Here is a 12,693-nt window from a genome sequence, read left to right as displayed (position 1 = left end):
TACCTTTCCTTCACAAGAACTGTCTTCCTTCACCACTGTTCTTTCTGCCCAAAGCCTCAGCAACACGTGATTTTCTTTTCCCATGTTGTTCAGACATCCCACAGGCCAGAGTAACCAGTAGTAAGGGCCTAAATGGCACTTGCAGTCTGAGCTTTTATACCTGCTTGAGTGCCAGACAGTTTTCTTCTTACACTTTCCATGCACATCTAATGAGGAAAGTGAGAGAATAAATGGTGAACTCCCAGCTCCCAGTTAGTTTTATCAGAGTAGAAATTGCCTGTATCCCAGATGTTCTGGCCTCTCATGCTTCCTGTAGTACTACTTAGAATTCTTTACTCATCCTTCTGGTGAGCAGGAGTTTTAAGGTAAAGATTGTAGTTAATAAAATTGGAAGGTTTTTCCCTGTCAGAGCAATAAGTTCAGGAGTAGTTGCATAGGATAAAGAGAACAAAAAAAATGACTAATTACTAGAGGCTGGGCACTTGGGCAGTTGAAAACATAACTTTGACTTGCACACCTGGGATGGAAGAAGAAGTAAATGAAGCTGTAACTGTAGTCTGCTGCAGTCCTGTGCTCTTGATGTCTTCAATGTTCTCTGCATTCTTTCCAGGGTGGATGCAATTGTTCCGGAGGAAATTCTGTGAGTGTTGTTTGTTCATTCTGCATTTTCTTTTACTAAATTATTTAACTGGAATCTCTTCTCAAAAAAAGGGAAACAAGCTTAAAATTGATTGCATTAAGTAGCAGATTAGTTAACAAAAGATTTGTCATGAAGACAAGGTAAAACAGGATCAAGTCTACAAAATTACTGAGCGTTAAAAGTTTTCTCAGGAATCAATGTTTACCAAAAAAACCCAACACACAACATTTGAGCCACTTCTCATTTGTGCTTCGAGGTCCATATGAAATTACTTAAGGACTATGAAACAGAGTAATGCATGCAAATTATATGTGGTCAATAAATATGTAGCAGGACACTCCTGCACCTTGGGAAGAGGGCTTCTTTTCTATGCCATGAGTCATGGGTAGAGAGAAAAAGGTACTTCATGGTTTATGGTCTTCCAGGCTGAAAAAGACTATTTGCCATCTTGGAAAATTAAGAAGAGTGAAGTGTTTGTGACTTAATTTCAGACTGTGATATTCTTAGAACAGGAGAACCATATTCTGTGATATTCTTAGAACCATGGAATGGGATTGCCAAGGTGTTGCTTCATTTCTTGTTTATGATCAAAGACAAAAGCTAACTTTTCTTTCTTTCCTTCCCCTTACAGAGTGGATCCCCTAGCTTAGTCAGAAGTGATTCCTCTGCAAATGTAAGCAATGTTCATCAGCTTTTAAGTGAGCCCTGTGTTATTTTGTCAATATAATAAGAGTCAGTACCAAACTGATGCCTTCCATGTGTGAAAGCAACAGACCTTAGTTACAATCAACAATAACACACAGGACATTCATGCAGTGCTCATAGATTCCATTTGAAATAGTTCCATTTGAAATAGTTCCATTTGAAATAGTTCTTTTCCATTTGAAATAGTTCTTCATTCAAAGAGAAGTCTTTAATCAAAAACATTGATGCATACAGATCCATAACAATATAAGTATCTAGTTGAGGAGTCAGTTCCATTGGCTTCTTTGGAATTATGTCAAACTATCCGCTAAGGACACAGATTGATGTTTGTATTCCCCTTAGATCATTTACTGCAAGAAAGGTTAGTGTTCATAGATCAGTAGCTTAATGATGCTGGTGCTCTCATGGATAAGAACTCTTTGCAGGAGGTATCTGTTTACAGTGTTTCCAAGACTATTCTGTTTACCATGTGTCACTGCAGCTCTGTATGTGCTGCACTAAAGGGTGAAAAAATCCCTTTGGGCCTTTTTGCATCTAGCACAGGACTGTGTGGCATTGTTACCAGTCTGCTGACTGATATGGAGCTGCCTTGCACACAGCTACCCAAATGTACCATGTAGAAACTAACAGTAATGAGGTTACATTTTACATTTGGAGTACGTTTTAAACTCAAGAAAGAAAGCTTAAAATAGAAGGTTGTATCCTGCTGTCCTTGGAGAAGTTTTGCTTTAAAATAGATCTGATAGGCAAAAATAACTGGTTTCTTTTTTCTACAGGACTCATCTTCTGGAAGCAGCCAGTACAACAGCCGAGTAAGCACTCATTCCAACAGGAGAGCCAGCTTGCCCCTTCTGAAAGTGATGGTTACTCACAAGCTCAATCCAATCCAGTTTTCACATGGGAACTATGTTTAAAGAGCAAAACCTCAGTCAATGAAATTCATTGTGGAGTTTGGTATGTCAGGAAAATGATACACGGTGGCTTTTATTACAAACAGTGCCCTTGTTTTTGTGAAACTTGCATAATGAAGCTCACCCAAAAATACAGGTATGGGCAAAGAATGAATCAAAACGTAACATTTTTTTATTCCTAGTGCACCTAATTGCATTAAGAAGAAAACCAAACCCAATCTCCTCCCTTTAAAGAGACCTCACGTTGTATGAGGTTTTAGCAATCCTGCTCAGTTTGGTTTTCTGGGTAGGCAGCCAATCCTTTACTGCTAGCTTTGGACCAGGGTTCAGCTTTCAAGGTAAAGACAAGCCATTCTCCAGAAATGAGGAGAGACAGAGCTTTAAAGAATGCTGCTTTAACCTCCTCAACAAGTCATGCAAAGCAGTAGAGTTTTGCCTTCTGTCCTTGATTTGGGTATTTCCTCAGGTTACCTGGCAAGCCTTGAGCTGTAGTTATTAAAGCACACTGAAAGTCCTGCTCACCTCCCTTCACTCTTACCTTGCTCTCTTTCTCCTGTTGTCCTTGGAGAGTCACATGTTGATGCAAGGAAATCCTACAGCAAGTAATTCACTTCTTTGTTACTTTTTACAGGATTCATATTCCTCTGGAGCCAGCCAGTATGGGGTAAGCCCTCTTCACATTTTATACATTTGTTTTATCATTGTTTGACTCTAATCAAAGGATTCTCCAGATAACTATCTCAATTCAATATGTCAAGGAACTTCAGAGTGATCTATTCTCTGTAGTAACACTGTGAACTCAAGGAAGACAAAACCACACAGTTTATTCTTGAGAAATTGCACACAAAGAGTCAAATAAGAACATAGAAATGTCTTTGCCACTCATCTCGATGAATTAGACAGTCAGAAACAACTGCTTCTCATCATTTTTCCAGGGACCATCTTCTTATGGAAGCAGCCAATATGGTGCACAAGTAAGCATTAATAGTCTCTGTGTTTGTAGCTTTGACCTATGCAAACTTGAAGTTTGTTCATCATCTACCCAACTGCCTACTTTAGTTTCATTTATCTTAGTTTAAAATCCTCTTAGTGAACCTCTTCTGTAGCGTTCTGGTGCTACTGTGATGAAACAAAACAAGGTCAAATGTAGAAACAATAGAATGTGAAATACATGGTGGGCTCAGCTGCTCCTGAAATTTCCAGGACCAGAAGTCATGTCTTTCTCAGACAAATCAGGACTTCATGAAGCTGACCAAAGTTTTTTAAAGCCTCATGGAGTGATTCTATATGTTTCTATGAAATGGATGGAAAGAAGTTTATTTCCCTCTTTTTGTTGCTATTCAGGGTTCACCCTATTCAGGGAGCAGCCAGTACGGGGCACAGGTGAGAATCTCTTCCTATGCAGTGTTTACTGCTTTATCCAAGAGGCTGGGTAGTTCTCTGTGTAAAAGAATACTTTAAGGAGATAAATATTGTTTCATGTTCCTTTTAATTTATTGCTAGGTATATAGTAGTTATGAACATAGAGATCATTCAATTCTTTCTGTTCAGGGTTCACCTTACTCAGGCAGCAGCCAGTACGGGGCACAGGTGAGAATTCTTGCCTTGTAGTATTTACTGCTTTATCCAAGAGGCTTGGTAATTCTCTGTGTAAATGAACACTTCAAGGAGATAAATATTTTCTCATCATCTATTTAATTTATTGCTGGTTATATAGTAGTTATCAACATAGAGATCATTCAAGTCTTTCTGTTCAGGGTTCACCCTATTCAGGGAGCAGCCAGTACGGGGCACAGGTGAGAATCTCTTCCTATGCAGTGTTTACTGCTTTATCCAAGAGGCTGGGTAGTTCTCTGTACAAATGAACACTTTAAGGAGAATAATTTTCGTGTTCTATTTAATGTGTTGCTAGGTATATAGTAGTTATGCATCTACATGTGATACAAGGGCACAGGAGAGCTTTTGGGAGATGTGAGTTCTGAGGCATCATGATAAATGCAGATGAGCCTCACTCTTTTTGCATGGGCTGATTCTCCACTCATGGCTCTCCACTGCAAGAAATAAGTACCTCTCCTTCATGGGGAGCATGGCTTAATGGAATACTATAGCATGGACCTAGAGATCATTGAATTCTTTTTATTCAGGGTTCACCTTATTCAGGAAGCAGCCAGCATGGGGCACAGGTGAGAATTTTTACCTTGTAGCCTTTACTGCTTTATCCAAGACATCTGGTAGTTCTCTGTGTAAATGAACACTTTAAGGAGATAACTATTGTTTCATGTTCTATTTAACTTATTGCTGGATATATGGTAGTTATGAACATAGAGATCATTCAAGTCTTTTTGTTCAGGGTTCACCCTATTCAGGAAGCAGCCAGTACGGGGCACAGGTGAGAATCTCTTGCTATGCAGTGTTTACTGCTTTATCCAAGAAGCTTGGTAATTCTCTGTGCAAATGAGCACTTTAAGGAGATTAATCTTCATGTTCTATTTAATGTGTTGCTAGGTATATAATAGTTATGCATCTACATGTGATACAAAGGCACTGGAGAGCTTTTGGGAGATGGGATTTCTGAGGCATCATGGTAAATGCAGATGAGCCTCACTCCTTTTGCACAGGCTGGTTCTCCACTTGTGGCTCTCCACTGCAAGAAATGAGGTGCCTCTCCTTCATAGGGAGCATGGCTTAAAGGAGTACTATTGTATGGACCTAGAGATCATTGAATTCTTTTTGTTCAGGGTTCACCTTATTCAGGAAGCAGCCAGTATGGAGGAGAGGTGAGAATTCTTGCCTTGTAGCCTTTACTGCTTTATCCAAGAGACCTGATAGTTCTCAGTGTAAATGAACATTGTAAGGAGATAAATATTGTTTCATGTTCTATTTAACTTATTGCTAGATATATGGTAGTTATGAACATAGAGATCATTCAAGTCTTTCTGTTCAGGGTTCACCTTACTCAGGAAGCAGCCAGTACGGGGCACAGGTGAGAATCTCTTCCTATGCAGTGTCTACTGCTTTATCCAAGGGGCTTGGTAATTCTCTGTGCAAATGAGCACTTTAAGGAGATAAATATTTTCTCATTATCTATTTAATTTATTGCTGGATATATGGTAGTTATGAACATAGAGATCATATAATTCTTTTTGTTCAGGGTTCACCCTATTCAGGGAGCAGCCAGTACGGGGCACAGGTGAGAATCTCTTCCTATGCAGTGTTTACTGCTTTATCCAAGAAGCTTGGTAATTCTCTGTGCAAATGAGCACTTTAAGGAGATAAATATTTTCTCATTATCTATTTAATTTATTACTGGATATATGGTAGTTATGAACATAGAGATCATTCAATTCTTTTTGTTCAGGGTTCACCCTATTCAGGGAGCAGCCAGTACGGGGCACAGGTGAGAATCTCTTGCTATGCAGTGTTTACTGCTTTATCCAAGAAGCTTGGTAATTCTCTGTGCAAATGAACACTTTAAGGAGATAAATCTTGTGTCATGTTCTATTTAATGTGTTGCTAGGTATATAGTAGTTATGCATCTACATGTGATACAAGGGCACAGGAGAGCTTTTGGGAGATGTGAGTTCTGAGGCATCATGATAAATGCAGATGAGCCTCACTCTTTTTGCATGGGCTGATTCTCCACTCATGGCTCTCCACTGCAAGAAATAAGTACCTCTCCTTCATTGGGAGCATGGCTTAATGGAATACTATAACATGGACATAAGGATCATTGAATTCTTTTTATTCAGGGTTCACCTTATTCAGGGAGCAGCCAGTACGGGGCACAGGTGAGAATCTCTTCCTATGCAGTGTTTACTACTTTATCCAAGAGACTTGATAGTTGTCAGTGTAAATGAACACTTTAAGGAGATAAATACTTTTTTCATTATCTATTTAATTTATTGCTGGGTATATGGTAGTTATGAACACAGAGATCATTCAAGTCTTTTTGTTCAGGGTTCACCCTATTCAGGAAGCAGCCAGTACGGGGCACAGGTGAGAATCTCTTGCTATGTAGTCCTTACTCTAACACCCAGCTTCTACATCAAATATTGGTGCTTCTTTATTGACTGGGGAAAAATAATAGTAAACTGTGTTAATCTGGTAGTAGACAATCAGGTATCTAAAGACACAGGATAGGATCTGAAGCAAGGCACAAACTGTGACAGGCCATCACTTCCTCTGTATCACAGTAAATGCCCTTCTGGCCTTGTTCTACTCTGTCTTGACTTTGTTCCAGACCCTTTGCTTTTCTGTTGCTGTTATGGTTTCTTAGCTCTAACAGTGAGGAGTAGCTGAAAGCAGATTGCTTTCTTCTGCTACCTCAGCCTATGGAATACCTCCCTTCCTTTAGCAAAATGCAGGATCAGAGCTTGTGTCAGAGAAGCAGCATGTCTCAGGATTGGAACAGGGAAGAAGGTCAGGAGTTGTTAAGAGATGTTCCATGCCCTTATGAAATGAAAGATGATGGAGAGGGTTCCCAGTGCTGCCTAGTGGTATGGCCTTGAATATGGAGTGAAATCCCCAAAAAGTCATCCCTGGCCTCTGAAAACATTTATTGTCAGATTCATTGGAGAGGGAATTAAAAGAGAAAAAGCTTTTTCAGTCCAAATAGTGTCCCAAACTAGGTGTAAAATCCTAATCAGTATAACAGAAGTTTCATATGTTGCAGACCATCTCTGAGTTGGAATAGGTTGAGAGCTCATCTTTCTGTAATCTTTGATTGTACAACAGAGAAGGAAAATAGTCTTTCTTTCAAAAACCCTTAAGCTTTTGTTAGAGAAATAATTGGCACCTTTGCTTCAGGGCTCATCTTTCTCAGGGAGCAGCCCTTATGGAGGACAGGTGAGAATGATTTCCCTATTTTGGGGTGTTTGTCCCATTGTTCACCTTTCTTGCTTTTTTCTGTTTTGGGAAAACCAGAATATTTTATTAAGCAGTGGCTTAAAGCAAACCAGTGTTTAGGCAGAGTAGGTGAATATATGACCTTCTGCTGTGTCAGCCCACTCAGGAAAGTAAAACATAGGATGCTGCATGAGCATACAATGCAGTGAGGGAGCACTACTCACACCTGCCTGAAGCTGACTTTGATTTAAACTTTATTGTTGTGTTTGAACAGTGCTCACTGTAAAGGCCAGTGGATTGCTGTATGGCTATGACAGAGGTGTTGGCATTCCTGTGACACTTAAATCCATGGCAGACAAATAAAAGTGTGTTTCTCTGTGACAGGCCATAGGTTGAAGAATCTGCAGCAAACATTAATGCTTTCTTGTTTCTTTAGACTGTAGCTTCTTCAGGAAGCAGAGAGTATGGTGGATAGGTAAAGCTTTCATAGCATTTGCAGTCACAGTTCATTAGGAAACCTGACCTGTATCTTTTGCAAAAAAGGACTATTCTAAGGGAGAACAGTTTCCTTAAACAGATCACGATTCCAGAAAGCCCATTTTTGTTCTTGTTCCTAAAGAGACGCAACTTGAAAGACTAAAGACCACAAAGAAAAGTGACACTGCTACTCAGTAACACAGAAATAATTAGTCACTCATTGTTTTTCCAGGGCTCTTCTTCAGGAGGAAGCCAGCCTGGTGCACAGGTATGCTCTTCTTTCCCCACACCCTGCAGTTATGCTGATGGCAGGCACTCACCATTTACTTTGCATGAACTGCTGGACACCTCTCAGTTTTATCACCTAGCTGGCCTCCACTGGAAGTTACCTTTAGTGTTTTCTGTAACATCTGTACCATGAAAGAGTACCATATGTATATTCCAGGTACTCTGGCCTCTGCAGGGAAAAAGGAATAAGTAAAGCTCTAGTACTACTCAGAAGGTTTTACTCCTTATTTTGATGAGGAGAGCTTTTTACTGTGAGTTTTATGTGAGAAAATGTAAGTGCACAGCTAGCCTGCAAGGACAGCAGAGAGGGAAGAAACCCTACTTTGTAGGTGAGGCTTTGTGAGTCTGTGAGCAGGATATTCTAGTGTTTTCCTGCAGCAGCAGAACGTGAGTGTGATTCAGTAATTCAGAGGCCTCTTCCAGTGACAGACTCAGGAAAATAAGTTTGGTTGTGTTTTACACAGGGTGGATGTGTGTGCCCCGGTGGAGCCTCAGTAAGTATTCCTTGTCTTTGTCTGTTTTTCATGGAATCTACACATACTGGAAAAATGCCCAGGAAAACCACACTGATTGAAATACTTCTGGCTGTGAATTATATGTGTGATGAAAGGTTTCTTTTCACATTGTGCTAAAATGAGGAATTTGGAACTCATTAAGGACAAAAATACTCAGTGATTTGCAAGTGTAGCATTGTACTCAAAACTAGCTACCCAAAAGCATTTTGAATTTCAAACACATACATGGGAAATTAATTGTACCCTCCTCACCCTGAGTTAAACAAGTAACAATGGTCTCCAGTGTCTGTATTAAAAGGAAGAGGGATGCTAATTCTGTAAAACGTCCAGGCAGGAAAAACTGCTTCAAAGCATTCAATTTTTTGGGGCTTGTAAGAGAGGCCTAGGACTAGTTTAAGAATGTTTCTCAAATGTTACATGCTGTGTCTGCTGAGGTTTTAAACATGGCTGTAACAGTGCTCTTAACATGGTTCTCAACAGTATGATTGCACTTGTGAAACTTAGAAGCTCTCTTACCTCCAAAAAAAACCCCGGGAAGAATAATTCAGGGGCTGCATCTCATTGCATTAACCACTAATATGATGTGTAGATAAGCAGCCATTTGCCCCTGCATTAACAACAGTGTAATCCGTGTCATGAGTAATTTTTAGGTCAGCTCCAGGGGTTTTTGGTGCCAGGTGGTACTCCAAAAACTTACTTAGCAAAGTTTTGCATTGTTTTCACAGGGTTCATCGCACCCAGGAAGCAGGCAGTATGGTGGACAGGCAAGCAATACTCTTTTGTTTTCAAGATCTTCTTCCTACTTGTGTTAAATGCAAAATACAATGCAGTGCACACACTGACACTTTACTCCCAAGAAGTATCTCACTGCAGAGACTGAAATTTCAGTGGCTGAAACGGAGTGGCATGAGCAAATTTCAGTTTAAACAAACTGCACAGGTCACCATTTCAGTTGTTTTACCTCAGAATGCCTTTTATCCCAAGTGATCACTCTAATTAACCATTTTTCTGGTTTGGTTTCACGTTGTTATGGCTCCAGGTCAAAATCTCTTTTCTGTGTTATTTTTCAATGATATCAAAATGATCCTTTTTTGTATTTGTTCAGATGAAATACTTGGAAATTTTACACAAAATATATAGCAATAGATATCAATTATACTTAAAGACACTTTATACCCATAGATTTATGTCAGAGAGCAGTCTTAGCAGGCATTTTGTGACTGCCAAATTCACTACTACACAATGCTTCTCGGTTCCTCAGCAGCTGAAGGAAGTCTTTCACTGCATCTTTTTAGATTAATAGATATTCCAGATTCCTACTGAGATCACCTGTCCAAAGGCTTTCTGTGACATTTCATTCTGCACAGCAAAAACAAACCCCACAATAAAAACAAGTAACTGTTGTTATTCTGCCAATGCTCGAGCTCTGAAGTGTCCTGTGGTTTGTTTTTCACAGGGACATTCTCCATCAGGAAGCAGCCAGTATGCTGGGCAGGTGAGTATATTCTCTTCCCATTCCATCACTCTTCTTTCCCTGTACTGTCTGGATCAGATCAATTACTTGATGCTGAAAGACATGTTCATTTGGCCATTTTATTGAGTAGTTGAGGCAATATTGATTGAAGTCGTTTCAGAAGGCTGAATAAAAGAATTGGTAACGACAAATTGCTGCCCTGTAGAAAAGGTTCCTTTGGGCATCCTCTAACTGCTACGTTTTATTTCATAACACCACTTGGATTCAGAACAACAAATTGCCAGTGTTTTGGTGTGCAGTAAGCAGCAGTTAATATCTGCTCAAGCAACATCCAAATAAGTTTATCCCAAATACTGCACAAATAGTCTCAGGACGGTGATAGAGGATTTTTTTCCTTGCATTAATAGATGTTTGACTTCTTACAGGGCTCGCACTCTGGAGGCAAACAACCTGGTAAAACAGTAAGTAAAAGAACTTCAAATTTGCTTCTCATTTTTCTTATACTTGTGCTAAAAAAAAATATATCCAGTTAGTTATGGAGTGAGAATCACTTAACTATGCAAAGAGTGTTGCGTGATTTACTTATCTGGGATCACCTCAATAAATGCAAACACATTCTTCATTCACACAGTTCCATAGTTCTGAGGCAGCATTTACTTTGTAACTGAACTTGTAGTCAGTCTCTGGGTTAGTTCTGGCCATCACAGAATAGAGCATGGGAGTTTTTTGTTGGACCTTTTTCGGAAAGGGCTTCTGAACAGTTATGTTTAAATCCATAGCAACTGAGCATTCTCCTTTGATTTTGTATGCGTTTGTCCTGCATATTTCTGCCTTGTTTTGAAGAAAATAGCTTCTTTTTCTAACAGTTGACAACCTGTATTTTCACCTCCTTCTGTTTCAGACCTGTGTTGTCATTCAGTGGAGGGGAATATAAACAAGCACACGCAATGTTTTAGCTTATCTCTTCCAGAAAAAAAACCTGCCTCTGCAGGGGAATTGGACTGGATGATCTCTAAGGGTCCCTTCCAACCCCACCATTCTGTGGTTCTGTGTTATTAAAAACTGGGCACAAATGTTACTTTTCTTTATACATGTGACCCTTCTTTACAGAACCATCTATTTAAATACCAGGATAACTTTCAGTTTCAAACTGTGTAGTTCAGCCAATGATACGTTGCTTTCAAAATCTTCTGAATCTGCTCATGGAACAAAGAGGGCATAGCTGGGCTTTCTTGAGACCATCCCATTAAAATAGAGGAAAATAGAGCAGGGAAGAGGGTGAAATCAAAGCCAGTTTCAAAACTACTAGTATCTAGGGCATTATCAAGACTGCTGTGTGCTCTTTGGACCATTTCACTGGGAGTTTCATACAACAAAAACTAATGGTTTATAATTACATCACAGGGCTTCTCTCCCTCAGGAAGCACTTATTGTGGGAAACAGAAAAGAATGCTTTCATCACAACGTTTTCATCTTCTTTTCTTAGTAAACAAAGAACCTGGGTGGTTGATAGAGCAATTCTGGGATAATTTGGTTTGAAGAGAACATTCTGGTTTAGTTCCATTTGTGTTAGAGAACATTTAAAGAAACCATTATGGAAAATGCAGCCTCAGCCTGGGAAAGTTGTTTCAATATCAGTTCTATGGAATGTGATAATGGAAGGAGAGAAAAATAGACTTTTGCCCTTTCAATGTTAGCTGACATTTTCAGATGTAAGTTGAGATCAAGAGTGTAACTATTTACCTGTGGAAAGCTACTTTCCTCTTGAACCAATTTAAAACTGTGCTGCGGGTTAAGCTAACAAACTGTTGCTGATCATGGGCAAAACTGTGTTCAGGCTGTTGTGTGGGAACACTTCTAGATTCCTTTGTTTGTTTGTTTTCAGAACTCCCCTTCCTCAGGCGGCAGTCAAGTGGTAAGCACTTTTCCTCCTTGTGCCTTTCTACTGGTTTCTTCCTGTGTACACATCGTGCAAAACTGATAAAGTCTGGGTTATGCTGTATCTGTCACGTTTCCTATGGCTGAACACTTGTGCAACACAGTACATGGGAACAGCACCAACAACCATGAGAAGTGGGACCACATTCTGGTCCTTCATACTTTGATCTTGCCTATCGCTTAGAAAGTGAACACCTGCCAATTTATATGTGCCATAAAAGTGGCACATGATCCTTTAACATCAGGAGTGTCTAGAGAAGAGAAGGGGCTAGTTAGAAGGGATTTCTCAGGAACTGCCTTTGCTTTTATAACAGTAATCAGAACCATTTTGAATTGTGGTCTCTCTCTTTTTTTAATAGAGCTCTGCTGGGAAACACTCCACTCCCCGACTCCTGCTGTTATTCAGCGTTCTGAGTGCCTTTGCTATCTGTGCTGGTACATCAAAATGGTCTATATGAACTTCCGAAGAGCTGCTTGACATCCTAGGCTTGGATTATAAGCAGTAATAGTAGATTAATTACTTGATGTAAGGAGAAAAAAATATACCCTTAAGTCAAACTGGCAGATGCCACTTGGCTGTTCTGTTGTATGTCTATCTAGTATGTCATGCCTCTCAGTAGTTTACCTTTGGTTTTAGTCATTAGTAGAGATCATTAGTTCTGTCAGTGTTTTTTAGGCATCATTTTAAGGGAGCATATTCCACCCTACCTCTAGGCCTTGCTTTTATTTGCAATGGGAAATGTGATGAACACCTACCTGAAATCTGATGGGTGCGACAAACAAGTACTTAGAAAACGTGGTTATTAACCAAAGCAAAGGAGGTCAAATGAATGCTTGTCCATGCAAACTGAGCACTGTGCCTGGCAGCTGGAAACATCTGATAGCAGTCCTCCCTGGGAC

The sequence above is a fragment of the Colius striatus genome, chromosome 10 (genome assembly GCF_028858725.1).
Source record: "Colius striatus isolate bColStr4 chromosome 10, bColStr4.1.hap1, whole genome shotgun sequence".
In the NCBI taxonomy this organism is placed as follows: domain Eukaryota; kingdom Metazoa; phylum Chordata; class Aves; order Coliiformes; family Coliidae; genus Colius; species Colius striatus.
This window is presented reverse-complemented; position numbering follows the sequence as displayed.